This window comes from Alosa pseudoharengus, unplaced genomic scaffold (genome assembly GCF_046254945.1).
Source record: "Alosa pseudoharengus isolate Yale_2024_CS ecotype anadromous, Long Island Sound unplaced genomic scaffold, YU_APseudo_1.1 YU_APseudo_1.1_scf_9, whole genome shotgun sequence".
NCBI lineage: Eukaryota > Metazoa > Chordata > Actinopteri > Clupeiformes > Clupeidae > Alosa > Alosa pseudoharengus.
In genome coordinates, this window is record NW_027468881.1 from 40,040,713 (window position 1) to 40,056,336 (window position 15,624).

Below are 15,624 nucleotides of genomic sequence, written 5' to 3' on the forward strand. Positions count from 1 at the left end.
TCCAAGTACTAACTAAGCCTGCTTAGCTTCAGTAATTCAGCAAAGTTAGGGTATCTGCTGGTGTGGCTGCTGGCTAAAAACAAAAGGTGAAAGGCATATAGGATTCTAACTATCTCACTGAATTGACCGATCCCAAGCCCCGCCCCCTTTTACTATGTCACAATGAGGACTTCGGAGGACCTCGGTCAACCTCGGTCAATTTTGAATTTTCTAGTGTCCATTCTGTATGACAATACGCCGGTTATGCGAATGCTATAATGCTTCTTTTGTAACTAAATAACTAAAGAGCTCAAAAAGGTTCAAATATATGCCTGGGGTACTTGTAGAAGTGACATCCGATATCCTGACCGTGTGAAACGTTAACACACATAGGCCTAACTTTGCACAACTTTGGATAGGCTGCTACTTTTCAGTAAAGAAATCTGAGTGTGTACGAAAATGTTCCCTTTATTTGTGTTCATAACTACACACAAAAACATAACTAAACCTGGTTTCCACTGTTGAAACGGCAACATAAGCCTACGCAAAAAAAGTATTGCCTACCTACCTTGCAGGAACTGAACTCGCACACTCATACGATTGGAAGACGCGCAAATAGGCTACACCTTCAATCACGTATCGCCTTACACACAACAAGAATAGGCTACTTTCAGCTTTTAGGCATAGGCTAACTTGCCATGTTTAACTTGGGATAGAAGACTATTCACAGAAATAAGCTAACGATTATTTTTTTCAACAAATGCAATAGGCTAATAGCCTACTGCGATGCATTTGATGGCTGAACGAGATAGCCAATGTCTTCTAAAGATCAAATCATGTGCCGATTCAAAACTATGCCTTGCTGTATAGGCTATGCAGTCTCGAAATCGCCAATATTAGGCCTACTACATTGCCCACATTTAAATTAAGTAGGCTACAGCCTAAGCAAGACAAATCACGTCTGCAATTGCTCTTGATAGCGTCTGCCTGCCATGCAGTAATGTCGTGCGTGGGGTTTAAACTCGGATAGATCTAGTGATTTCTTTTTAATATCATGTTTATTTGAACTCTTCCTTCTAAAGCAGCCATTCAAAATAAGTAGGCCTACCGAAGCGAAGCTATATCCACCTCCCCGGGCTGCTGCTAGCCACTCTCCCAAGTTGCGTGGGAACTTTGGATCTGCAGCACTTCCCGTCTTCAATTAATCCTCGAAATATGGTTAGATTTTGTTATGGACACGTCAACACCATATGTTTGCACAGACCTGTTTATTGAATCCGAGTCACATCTGTAGCAAATAAGGTAAACTACCTGCTCGTGATAACGTGCTTATCCCCATAACATGCATCCCATTAAGATCCGTAACACCGGATTGGTTTCAATTTGTGGTGTTCCACCTTGTTAATAACAGTGGACATTGTGAATGGGTCCTTCCGCATACTGAAGGCCTTTCTGGCCTCTGTTTTTTGAATATATCAATATTACTTGACGCCCAGAAATCCAGCATACACTGTTGCACTCGGCTAAATGGGGGTGCTGCGTCCCCATGTTTAACACGCGTTCTCGCACACTTTCCTGCAAACTTGTCCGACTTAGCAACAGTAACTATGGGACTGACAATGGGAGGTGGGGCTTGGGATCGGTCAATTGCATTATGCACACTCAATTCTCACTGGTATCTGCTAGACAACAAGTACCAAAACATGATTAGTTCATAGATTTCACATGTAAAATACATTTTTTCCCATCCCCATCTTGCCTGTTCATAATTCTGAGAAATTCTTGAATTGTGTGCATATGTGCGTGTATGTGTTTATGTTTGTGTGTGTGTGTGTGCACACGTGCATGTGCGTGTGTCTGTGTGTGTGCATGTGCATGCATGCGTACATATGTCTACTGTGTGTGTATGTGTCATACATATGATTACTGTGAATGTATGTGTGAATATCTGTTTATGCACATGTGTGCGTATGGAATGGGTTAACATGACTCCTGAAGGCAAACATACGCAAAAAATTGGTCATCCTAGGCCCTACGGTTCTCAAGATATTCACAGAAAACTCTGTTGGTGTACGGTCACTAAATGTACACATAAATTAATTTATTGTATGGCACCCCATGAACTAAAGTCCACGAAACTTGCATTCGGCATGCATTCGGAGGGTGTCATAATGATCCTACACTTTCAATTTTGTGCAGTTTTGCCAGATATATTGTAACACCTAATTTTTTACTTTTTAATTTTTAACTAGGTGGTGCTATACTGTACATGAAATAAGTGGTAATGGGATGGGTTGACATGGCCCATTAAGACCAACATACAAAAAAAGGTGGTCCTCCTAGGCCCTATGGTTCTCGAGACATTCACAGAAAACTGTGTCCGGCCCCCTACAGGCCAGTTGGTGTACAGTAACATAAATGTATTTATTGTGTGGCCCCCCATGAACGGAATTCCATGAAACTTGAGTGTCATAATGATACTACACTTGACATGACACTTTACATGAAATGAGTGGTTATGGAATGGGTTGACATGGCCCCTTAAGATCAACATACAAAAACAAGGTGGTCCTCCTAAACCCTACGGTTCTTGAGATATTCACAGAAAACTGTGTCTGTGGTTCCATGCTATCCATGTGGGGCTACATGCCCACCAAATTTCATGTACCCCGGTGTCCCGGGAATCCTTGATGGAAAATTGGCCATGCGAAAAAAAAAAAAAAATCTGACTAAACCTATATGACCGCCGCTTCACTGCGCGGCGGTCATAATAAATAATAGCTAAGGGCCTAATATCGAGCCTTGGTGTACGCAAGTTATTTTCATGGGTTCAGACAGGACTCCATCAAAATCACAAATTTGATTTCTTTCTGATACATTTGATTTAAAGATGCCCTGCCACACGTATTTCATTACTTTCTGGTCATGTCTGAGGTTCTACCATGGACTCTGTAACATTTTTTTGTGGAAAACATGCTTTGGTTACCTTGTTTCAAGCCATTCTAGTGTGGTATTGAAAGCCTGCATTAAGACTCAGCTCGATTTGCGCCAGTTCTCATTAATATTCAACGAGCTAAGCTGCTTGACTCTGATTGGCTAACAGCTAGTAGGTTTCATCCATAACATGACAGCCATTATCAACTAATTTTAGCTTCATGGCATGAACTTAGCTTGGCTAGCGAGTGCTAGCATTGTCCAAATGTGCATAAATAAAACCTGCTAGGCTAGCGAGTTCATTAAACCTGTATAACATAGTACTTCCTTGAGTTCACAATTACGTTTTACTTACAGGCACTGGTCGTAGACTGCGATGGTAGCCTGCTGCTCCAGGCTTCAACAGCAACCTTTTTGCAAAGCCTGTGGCATTGTTCCAAAAAATAAACTGAAGCCATTTGATCCTCAAGTCTGGGTTCTTGGCCAAAATGCATTGTTGAAGTTCTATTTGTGCATAGCGCACAAGTCCGTTGACATTCAGCCATCCTTGCATAGGCCTACGAAAACTGTCACAGAGCTAAACGAATTTTGATGGCAAGGTCTCAACTGGGCGAGCTCAGTAATGAGCCCATCAATTCCACGTCAATCTGAAGAGCTTTTGCAATTGGCCTAATTTCTCCGCTTATTTCTTTTCAGTGGCTAGAGCTGACAGAGCAGTTAGCTGTTCATTTTCACATTCACAACATGGCACAAACACATGTTTAAAAAAAATACAAGTAAAAACGGTTTTGTGTGGCAGGGCACCTTTAAACCATTTTAAGGATACCTAGAAATTAATTTGTATGGATCAAATATCATTCATTTTGATCAAAAACCACTCTCTCTAATATTTTGGATATACTTGATAATTTATATATTGACACATCCTGGACAGATGGGTGGTTTGAAAGATATGTGAGGGAAGCCATCTATGTGAAAGTGGAGGGACCCTCACCTCACCCTCACTTGTCCAGGCTACAATGCTGCTTTCAAAAATATTCCTCTGTGCTTTATAGACAGGCTGCAATGCTGTGTTCAAAACAATTCCTCAGTGCTTTATAGACAAACCACCTTGATCTACTTTGCAATTCTGTGTTCAAACAATTCCTCTGCTTTATAGACAAACCAACTTGCTCTACCTCACATGCAGGGAAAGAGGCACCTTAAGCTACTGGGAACACTATCTCTTCAAGTCATGATTAACATTATAGAATTAGTACAAGGAACATTTTATTTTACAATGTGAAAAGGAGTTCTCTATCGTATCGAGACTATCTCTCCCTTCCGTTACATATTACACCAAATTTCCCTCACGGGATCAAAAGAGTATATATACTTATATACTTCCATATGTACGTGGATCGACCCACTGGATTGAATAACGTGGATAAGACACACCGGTTGCACCGGCCACACCCTTGATTAGTGCTGCATAAAGCACCTGTGTTGGTGTGGGACTAGTGCTTTTTTGATCTCCACACGAAGACGTGCTGGAAGACTCAAGACACACTGAACATGACACAACAGAAGCCGCTTACCAGGTAAGTATCAGGTAGGTATTGGGAGAATTGTCGCAAGGCTTTCTCCTTGGTTGTTGTGTTCGTGGTTTCTCTTGCAGGTAAGTTATCCTCCGACGGGCATATATCCCTGTGGTTCTCGCGGAGGTTCCGTGTCTATGAGTCATGGGGCTTAAAAAGGTTCAAGTGCTTGCTTACCTGCCCCTGAAACAAGATAATAGAGCGTTTGCTTGCGTGTTTACACTTGAGGCTACACACGCTCAGGACAAACAAGGGTTCAAGCGCTTGCTTACCTGCCCAACAAAGTCACAGAGCATATTGCACACGGTTACACATGAAGTTGACGTCCTGTCGTTTGGCCTACATCCCATGCAAGAGTTTTCAAGCTTGGTGGAGCTATCACTGTATCTACACCCCTGGGGACAGGCGACTCCACCAGAGTGGGCAATCCACATTGGTCAGCACTAACTTTCTGGTGTTCCCCAAACTCATTATGCACATGTGTGCCCATGGGAAGGCCGAGCTACTGACACATTTTATCCACATAGCCTATAGAAAATTAATAAATAAGTTTAAATATAGCTGTACAGCTCAGCTGGGTATGCATGTTGTCACTAAGTTTGGTTAAAGGAACACGCCACCCAATGTCAGTAGTAATATATGTTCTTACCTTAACTTTCACGAGTTGAGTCATACCTCTCCCGTGTCCGTACGTGCACTCAAACGCTCTGGCGTGCGGCTGGACTGTGTTAGCATGTTGCTATGCTAGCGGGCTTTGACGGCAACTAAGCGTAGAAGTAATCAAAAACATCCACGTTTTACCGACTTAAATACAGTTGCACGAGTAGTTGATAGAAATGCTACGGCCACGCAACATGAAACGTGGCGATTTTCCAAGCGAATAAACCGGAGAACTACAATGTGTGGCGCAATAGCACTTGGGAGTACTTCGACCTAGCGTAGTAGTATTGTTAACACCTAATTGTAGATCCTATCCACCACAGAGTTTAGAATCCATGCTGGATCGACCCTCAGCCTCTCCCTCCCCTCTGAGCGAGAGAGAGGCACACACACTAGAGATGCGCTGATGGGCTATTATTTCAACCATAACTGCATAGCAAAACTTATCATCCATCAGCCATCCATCAACACCAAAGTTTTTTGACCAATTTTCGAAACGGCACCCGCCCACCATCCGCTGGTTGTTTTAGGCTATATGGGTGATGCAACGCTGCTGACGTGAGGCTAGAAAGCCCTTGCCTGTTCTAGGAAGACTGATCCAATGCAGCAAATATATTAAAAGGCTAAAGTCGTACATTGGCTATGTTGTAGCCTATCTCCAGAATATCAGCAGCACACTCAGTCTCTGTCTCGCAAAACAGTCTCCAAATAAAACGCACATCGGCCTGTTGCCTATACTGCCAGCTTGTGACAAAATGCTTGATTGCATTGCATTCTCCAAATTTTTAGCTACATTTTCATGTACCACATCAGCATTTTTGTTCAGTGAATCTTTTGTAAATTGCTTTAAAATGAATTGCGCTGTCTGTCTGAAAAAGACGCGCTCGTGCAGTCAAAATGAATGGGAGTCTTCAGAACAGGCTTTCAGTCACCCTGACATAACAGTGTGTAAAGTAGCCTATAATGTGAATGACTTGTTATTTTATCAAGGATTTCTTTCTTTTTGCAAAAAATAAAGTACAATAGGCATTAATTAGTAGGCCAGGAGCATGTTGAAATTATGTGGCAAATTGCGTTTTTTATCACAATGATAAAATTGTAAAAGGACGTGACCGAAGCTGAGGCAAGCCAGGCAATAGGCCTATAGGCCCGACGGTAATTGTAAAGCAATTTACAAAAGATTCACTGAACAAAAATGCTGATGTGGTACATGAAAATGTAGCTAAAAATGTGGAGAATGCAATGCAATCAAGCATTTTGGACGATATATTTTCACAAGCTGGCAGAAAAGGCAACAGGCCGATGTGCGTTTTATTTGGAGACTGTTTTGCGAGACAGAGACTGAGTTTGCTGCTGATATTCTGGGGATAGGCTACAACATAGCCAATGTACGACTTTAGCCTTTTAATATATTTGCTGCATTGGATCAGTCTTCCTAGAACAGGCAAGGGCTTTCTAGCCTCACGTCAGCAGCGCTGCATCACCCATATAGCTTAAAACAACCAGCGGGTGCCGTTTCGAAAATTGGTCAAAAAACTTTGGTGTTGATGGATGGCTGATGGATGATAAGTTTTGCTATGCAGTTATGGTTGAAATAATAGCCCATCAGCGCATCTCTAGTGTGTGTGCCTCTCTCTCGCTCAGAGGGGAGGGAGAGGCTGAGGGTCGATCCAGCATGGATTCTAAACTCTGTGGTGGATAGGATCTACAATTAGGTGTTAACAATACTACTACGCTAGGTCGAAGTACTCCCAAGTGCTATTGCGCCACACATTGTAGTTCTCCGGTTTATTCGCTTGGAAAATCGCCACGTTTCATGTTGCGTGGCCGTAGCATTTCTATCAACTACTCGTGCAACTGTATTTAAGTCGGTAAAACGTGGATGTTTTTGATTACTTCTACGCTTAGTTGCCGTCAAAGCCCGCTAGCATAGCAACATGCTAACACAGTCCAGCCGCACGCCAGAGCGTTTGAGTGCACGTACGGACACGGGAGAGGTATGACTCAACTCGTGAAAGTTAAGGTAAGAACATATATTACTACTGACATTGGGTGGCGTGTTCCTTTAAGAATGCTGATGGAATTTATGATAAATTTTTTTTTAATAGGCTACACACTCTCTCCGACTGGGAGTTTTTGTAGTGTTGGAGACGCAGAGCATATCGGCAAGCTGTCGGTCGGTCCGTAAAGTTTGCCTTCTGCTAAAGCAGCTCCTGCGCAACTTCATTCGTTTTCCTGGACACAAACCCACGAGGATCATTAAAGTTTAGTTTCACCAACTGGCAGGTCAGCATCACTTATTCAATTTTCCAAATGTGCACCGAAATGTGTCCAATAGGCTACCCATGCCTTCCGACATTCACCCTTCCGATGATGGAGCGCAAAAGTTTAACTTGGCCCACAGCTGCAGAACCCGCGTTAAAATAGAAAATTATTATTGCTTTTTTATTATTACAGTTCTCTCCTCCTCGTAAGCCTCGACTACTCCGCCTCTGAAAAATACGGTGCTCTTCGTTTCGCCGGTTTCACTCATGGTTTCGACTCTCAATAGATGATGCCTTTATAAATTCGCTGTGAACGCGCACAACTCTAGGTTATCTCACACAGGGTTGATTGAACTAACTGGTAACCGGTGCTTTGGAACCGACAGCTTGGGTTTAGTCGCCACAGGTTCAGACAACCCAGAGGTTAAGTTTTATCTCAGTGTTTGTTAAACCTCCTTTCTGGAATACCCTCTGTTCTCTGGAAGCTGTTTGCTGCCGTCGTAGTAGTATAGTACGAGTGTCGCCTGGGGGTTTATGGTTGGTGCTGTTGTGAGTATGACTGTGTACTGCTTGTGTAACTGGAGGTGGGGGTGCTTAATGTGGACACTAGATTACTATTACCTGTGGGGGTATGATTGACATTATGATAATATGTGGACTCATGATGTTATGGACACAGTGGACGTCAAAGGGAGCTTAACATGTTTTGTCTGTATGTAAACATGCACAGTGGACAGTTTTTTGTCCTTAGACCTGAACTGGCTGTGCATGATTGCCTATCAGCAAGGGATAATCGACTGGCTTTCCGCTGGTTGGCTATGCTTCCCATGGCAGCGCGAATAAAAAGGCCAAGCTATCCGACGGGAGGTGAGCTGGGGGAGACGGGACCTCTGACTGATCGGCCGTCCGAGCTGCTGCTGCAGGCCGCCGGGATCGCTGAGGAAGAGCCATGCCAACCGCTCCAGACCAAACAACCGCTCCAGACCAAACACAGACCAAACAACCGCTCCAGACCGAACAGGGAAGAGCCATGCCAACCGCTCCAGACCGAACAGGGAAGGACATTTGTTTGCTCATTCTGTCTATGTTTCATTTATAGTTACGGTGGTGTTCGCTGTCCGATTCTCAAGAGGCTGGGCCGACGACGCGTTGGATCCTCTGGAGACGGGGAGAAGTCAGAAGATATCCATAACACAATTCAACGATAACCTGGGATCATGCCAAAGGGACGGTGATCCGCCTTCTAATCCTTGTGGGGGTGAAGAGTTAAATCGCAGCCTATTGTGTCCTGATCAGTTGTTGTTGTTCTCCACTTCCAGCTGGAGCCGTGCACTTCCGCGTCTGGGACTGAGGTGACGTCATTACGCACCGTTTGCCTTGCTGCCATGCACCGGGCTGCCGCGGCTGAACTCCATTTCCCAGAAGGCCCTGGTGAGACTGACCCTTAAAGCACCAGTGCCCTGCCATCAACATTCCTAGTGGGACTATTCTTTTTTTTGTTCTTTTGGCCGGGTAGGGCCCCGGCCAACGGACAATATTATTTAATATTTTTTGCTTTCTTTTTTCTATTGTCCTATTTGTTGTGTGTTTAAGCCTCTGTATTGGGGCACTTAGGGGCAGAACCATTGGGTTGAAGGGGGAATGATGTTAGAGAGGGGCTTGTGTGGGTCTAGTTTTAGTGTGTGCTCCACATGGTTGATATTCATGATTATATTGAGTGCTGTGTCATTGATATTATCCGTATCTTGTGTATTGCATTACGGCTGGACATGCCCCAGTATCATTAGGGGGATTATCATCTTCACCAGGGTGACTTTTAGTGGTAACTGACCCGGAGTGCAGTGCTCCTGTACACCGCTCATATTCGGCCCAGCAGGCTGCCTTATAAACTTGTATTTGTATTTTTGTAAACTTCGTCTCTTGTGTTGTGTTTGTGTATCTGGGATCGTCATTGGGTACTGGGCCGGCCCCTTGTTGAGGCCGGCGACAGTAGCGCCTACACTCCACAGTCGTGGCAGGCATACAGAAAAGACTTAGTGTTGCTGAGGTTGGCCTGTTTGCATCTCGAGACAGCCCACTGCTAGCTGTGGTTCTCGATTCACGACAACAACCCACTGCTGGGAATAGATGTGTCAGTATGCATATCTGTATGCATTACTCCCTCCAGTGCTAATCTCAGCTCTGCTGTGAGGAGCGTGAATGGGCAAGCACTCGATCATTCTGGTAAGCCCCCCTGAGTGAACCAAACCTCAGATTGAGTTCAAATTTCAAATCCACTTTGCTTGTTAGGGGACAGTTTGCAATTCAAACATAAATGTAACCATTTGATGCATTGTACCAGAGTTACCCTTAAGCTAATTTACATCTGGAGTCCCGTCTGCAGCTCCTAAGTGGACAAGACTCCTGAGTACGGGACTGCCCCCTCAGTAGTTGAAACCAGAGCCATATAAAGGTAGAGTTGCAACAATGGGTGTTCAAAATTCGTTAAGGTCACGTGGTTCATGTAAACTTCAAAAAGTTCCCGGAAGTGATTGACAATGGATTAGAATGCATTAAATAAGCTACTGTTCAATGAGAGACAGAGCCACAATTTTGAGTAATTGACAGACAATAAATGCATTGATATACAATATTTATAACACAGTGTAATTATTGTGTAAACTGTGTAGTTATCCTACCATTACAACAATATTAATTCAATTCCAGACCGTAACCTGCTAAATATCAGAAGGTGACCTTGTTTTCTCCCTTTTACGTATGTGTCACTTAATATTAATTTCTGTACAAAACCAAGACGGGAGATTCTTTAGAAAACGCAATAGCACCCACCCCATAAGTGTAGCCTAGGCCTATCTAAATTATCGTTATTAAAAAAAATGACCTAGTACGTGACTCAAGAGCTGTAAACCGTGTTTTTGAGACTGCGTGTAGCCTACAAAAGCGCATGGAGATTTTAATTTTGCAACGAGAAACTGTAACACAGCTAGTCTAAGTCTAACATTAACTTATTTGAGTTTTCTCCCCAATGTTTTCTCTGGTTTCTTCACTGATCTGAGATAAAGAGCGAACTACCTTAAGTAGCTAGTGTCTCAGGAGAATAAAAAAAAAGTTTAAACGTTTTTTAACATCTCTCCAGTGTAATGGTGGGCATGTTAAGTTAACCGTAGCTACAGTAACCCCATGGTAATGCGATGTGAGTGATCATAATAACATATAAAACGTGATATAGTCCTTGATAAATAACCAGGCTATGAACTCATAAACAACAGTGCTGTGCACCGTGCTGTGAATACAGCATTAAGATGCTAGGCTAAAGAGCTTTAGATTCAGAGAACCTGCATGGTTGTGCTCATCCTGTCAGAAAATAGCAATTTGATCAGTGATCATGCATCATATCAGTGCAAGCTTGGTTTGAAACTGGTTTCTGGGGATGGGGTTTACACGATCCTTCTCTGGGCTAGTGCCTGCTGTGTTAATATGACCGTGCTGATGCTAACAGCTGCAGCTCCCTCAAATCTATATAGGTTCTCATGCATATTAGGCTAGCTTTTGCCAATGAAAATGAATGCAACATAAAAAAAACAGTAGGCTACTTCTCCTAACTGAAGAAACGTTTACGTTACTGTAAGGAAATTATTATTATCATTGTATAACCATTTGTGTAAGCAGAAATATTGTTGTGCTGAGTTCTAAGAACTGAGAGTTCAAGTTAAATGTTGTTGTGCTGAGTTCTAAGAAGTGTGCACCCAGACAGACAGGAACTGCACCCTGTCTGTGTGTGTGTGTGTGTGTGGGTGAGATAAGAGTATGTCACAATGAAGTCGCTATGTCTTGCTTCCTATTTTCTGTGTGCATCTGTACAATAAAAGACACAGCTTTTGGGCTGCAGTCAGAGACTGATGGTGAGAGGAATTCTTCCTTACATTAGCAGGCTCTCCTCTTGGTACCAGAGTTTGTGGGCAAAGCCATACTACATGTTTTGGTTCTTGTATCTATATGTTGGGGTTAAATTCCCTGACAGTTACCAACAATGTTAACCCTCTATGGCAGTGGTCCAACACATCTGAACTTGTTGAACTCGAAATCTGACAGCAAGCAGCTTTGGAGTTTTGGAAGTAGGCTGCAGGCAGGCAGCTGGTGGATACATAACTGGCATGCGTAAGGTAATGGTAAGGTAAAAGCAACAACCGTAATGCAGTGTTGAAACACGTGTATGAAACATATTAAATATACAAACACAGATCTGGTATAAACACTGAACCCCCCCCCCAAAAAAAAAAAAAAAACCATCTCCCATTTTTGGAAAGCTAAATGTTGACAGGTATGGTGTGTATGTGTGTGTATATGAATGTGTGCACACTATCCCCAGATGTGTAAAATGCAGAGAACTAATTTTCTAGGACTAATGAAGTGTAACTTTATGCCCTCATGAAGCATTTAGTGAAGCAATAGAGTGAGATTGATGGGGTGAGCAAACGTAGTGTGAACATGGTGAGTTAGCACTACTCTGTGTTTGTGTTGTTTAACTGCACATCTGTATATCACATCTGCAGCAGAATATGCCCTGTGTGCCTTAAACCAGTGGCTCTTGCTTTGGGACCCACCATTTCCCATGTGCAGTAAGTCACGATCAAGCGGATACGATCAAGTGAATCCATATCTTACTTAAAATATTCAGGGTCGTAGCCTACTTAAACACTTAAACAACTTAAACTTAACTTAAACAATTCTGTTGAGTTAGAGTTAGTTTGACTGTTTGGGTTTACAGGGCAGTCAGTCAGCATCAGTGCCAATGCAATGAAGTCTGCGGTTACCTTTAGGCATGTTAGGATTGTTTAATATGTTAGGAAAGCCTGTACTCAGGGAAGTGTTGGGTCTTTATGACATTCTTAGAAGTGGAAAAACCCTGCAGAAATGTTTGTACAAGGTGTTCTGTGCCCACATGAAGTACAAAATGATGTCACTGAAGCTTCAGCACTGATCAACTAATAAGCCCTCAAACTCTACTGACAGAATAACAATGTAAGAGGTGGAAGTGGAGAGTGAAAACACACACACGCACGCACGCATGCACACACACACACACACACACACACGTTATCACTGCAAAAATACATTAGATTAACTTAGTTGTAATGTAGATATTGGTTGCACATTAAGTTATAGGCTACATGAAATTCACACACAACTTCAGCAAGGTATATCTTGTAGGCTTATTGAGAGTAAGAATGACAGACATCCCAACCTGCAATAAGTCATTTCAGGGAGTTATCACAAAGCCCCCCCCCCCCCCCCCTTTAGCCTACTTAGATACTGAAAGACTAATATGTTTGTTAAATAATGCCTCGTCAGTACACCAAATAAGGAAGGCCTATAGATAGAAATTAAAATTGTAGATTTTGGTAGTTTGGTCTTTTCATGTAGCCTTGGCAAATAGCCATCTAGTATAGGCCTGAATAATATGCACATGAATTGACACTTGTTAAACTCACCTCAACATGTCTTTTGCAATCATTTAACCCACCATGGGCAATGCTACACTGTTACAAACAGTGCAGCGTGCAAGACTAGGCCTATCATTATTTTTTACTCTTATGAGACAAGGGTAGCCTAGACTTTGAAATGGGTGTTAGATTTTCCTTTTTTGGGGGGCACTGACTCTGCCATGACGCACCTGTTCCTTGATACATTGACCTGAAGTTCGGGAGAAAAGAGATGAAAGCCCGCCTACACTGAAAACTGAAAACTTGGTTGATATAGCGAAAAAGGCCAATCAGGATGCTCTCTGTCTTGGATGTGCTCAGGCACACACGCACAACTTTCTCTCTCCCCTGTTGTGTGCGCGCTACACCCAGACGCACACACGCGATTTGAAGTCTCGGTCTCACATGCGCGCTCTCGATCGCTCGCTCTAGATTCCCGGAGATTTTATCTAATTTGCGGGCGTCAGGGAGCCGCTATCAATATGCGGGAGACTCCCGGAACTTCCAGGAGACTTGGGATGTCTGGAATGTGCAGGTTGTACTGATATTATATTTTAGTGTCAGTGCTGATAGAAAATGCATTGTAAAGTCACTATTTCAAGGATACCTTGTGCGTTCTCAATACCTGGCAGACAGGGAACCAAACCAGGGAAAATAAGCACGGCTCATATCAAAGCATAACATAAGATACAACCCATCTCCCTAGTTCCATGGGTCTATGACTGAGATGAACAAACCCATGTACTAAAGGTAGCAATGACGGGCCCGAGCACTTGCGATTCCACAACACTTGACATTTGGTAATCTAACAATGTGGTGTGCGTGTCAAATGCATGTGTCTGATGTGTGCACTTCCTCACTTCCTGTTGGCTGTGGCATTTTACACTGACAGCTGTTGGGGCAGCCGCTACTGGTTAGCACTTCGGACCTGTAACCGGAGGTTTGCCGTGGCCTACTGGTTAGCACTTCGGACCTGTAACCGGAGGTTTGCCGGTTCGAACCCCGACCAGTAGGCACGGCTGAAGTGCCCTTGAGCAAGGCACTTAACCCCTCACTGCTCCCCAGTGCGCCGCTGTTGATGCAGGCAGCTCACTGCGCCGGGATTAGTGTGTGCTTTACCTCACTGTGTGTACACTGTGTGCTGTGTGTGTTTCACTAATTCACGGATTGGGATAAATGCAGAGACCAAATTTCCCTAACGGGATCAAAAGAGTATATATACTTATACTTATACAGTATTGCTGGCTTGAACACTTTGACATAAGAGGGTGCTATAGGGTCTCTGGGGCCTAACCTCTGTGCCTGAGTAGAGATTGTGAAGGATGGCGTGTGTGTGCCAAATTCCCATGCTAACCACTGATTTCATCCTACCTGCTGGGGACACCTGTGAGTTCAACTACATCCAGCTTGAAGTGAATGTGATGAAACATCTAGGAATCGTGAAGCCAAGACAGAGTTGGGCAAACTACGGCCCGCGGGCTAGATCCAGCCCACCACGCACTTTAATGAGCTTTACTAAAAGCTGAGCTGAGTTAGGTTATCATAGGCTCCTCCTCGCTATTGGTTAGCTTTACTGCAAACTGCTTTTCACTCTTCTTAGAGAACATTTACAATGTCAATGTCAAAACAGGATGTTACATAAGGATGATACTTTTTGGGTCCTCTTTCAGACCCTGTTTACACTTATATGGTTATTCTGAAAAACGGAGACAACAACAAACTTTGTTTGAACCCTTAGTTTACATGCAAACGGAGAATTTGCCTCTGAAAACGATTCTTTCTGAAAAACTCCAGCCAGAGTGGAGATTTTGGAAAACTTTGTTTGCATGTTTGCATGTAAACTGAGAAAAGTTTTGTTTTAGGCAGCCAACGTCACAGTATGCGCCAGAACTTGCACCTGCGCCAAAAGTGCAACCTACAGTATGTTCAAAAGAAAAAGAGGAAGTGATTCATTGCTGTTGTTGCTATTTTCGAGATTCTGATTGGCTAACGTGGGCTTGTACTGCCATTTTAGCGTATTAGGCTACAACATATCAAGAAAAACTTCAGCAACATCTTGACCTCATGTATACCAACTTTGACATGAATTGGATGAGTCATCTAGGAGAAGTGTGTAAAATGGATCATGTGTTTGTCACAGTGCACAAAATCCCAAATGGATCATGTGTCTGTCACAGTGCACAAAGTCCCAAATGGATCGTGTGTCTGTCACAGTGCACAAAGTCCCAAATGGATCATGTGTCTGTCACAATGCTCAAAATCCCAAATGGACCATGTGTCTGTCACAATGCACAAAATCCCAAATGGATAACATCCCAAATGGATCACAATGCACAACATCCCAAATGGATCATGTGTCTGTCACAATGCACAAAATCTCAAATGGATCATGTGTCTGTCACAATGCACAAAAATTCCAAATACCTCACTGTGGGCATGGCTCATGGAATGTATTTACAAAAGTTGTGAGTTACACACACCTACCAAATTTGGTATGTGTCACTGAAACTATATTCCAATCATGCAAATCGCTGACATAAGGGGGCGCTATGGAGTTCCTGGACCACATCAGGACCAGGCCTCAAATCACTGTGAGAATTGATGTGTGTGCCAAATTTCATGAAATTTTGCCCATAGGAGCCATCTCTTTTTACATCACAAATTATCATGTGTTAGTGCGCACAGAATCGTAAATAACTCACTTCCTGTTGGGTATGGCTAATGGAA

The 15,624-nt window shown here is 43.2% G+C and overlaps 1 protein-coding gene across 1 annotated transcript in view; it reads right to left on the reverse strand.

Moving 5' to 3' along the window:
* LOC143114821 (tumor necrosis factor receptor superfamily member 14-like) overlaps positions 1 to 15,181 on the reverse strand; it is a 199,895-nt gene extending 184,714 nt beyond the window's left edge. The window contains exon 1 of the mRNA XM_076276608.1: positions 15,170 to 15,181. The gene's annotated coding sequence lies outside the window, so the exon portion shown is untranslated. The remainder of the gene's footprint in view (positions 1 to 15,169) is intronic.
* Positions 15,182 to 15,624: the final 443 nt, after the last annotated feature.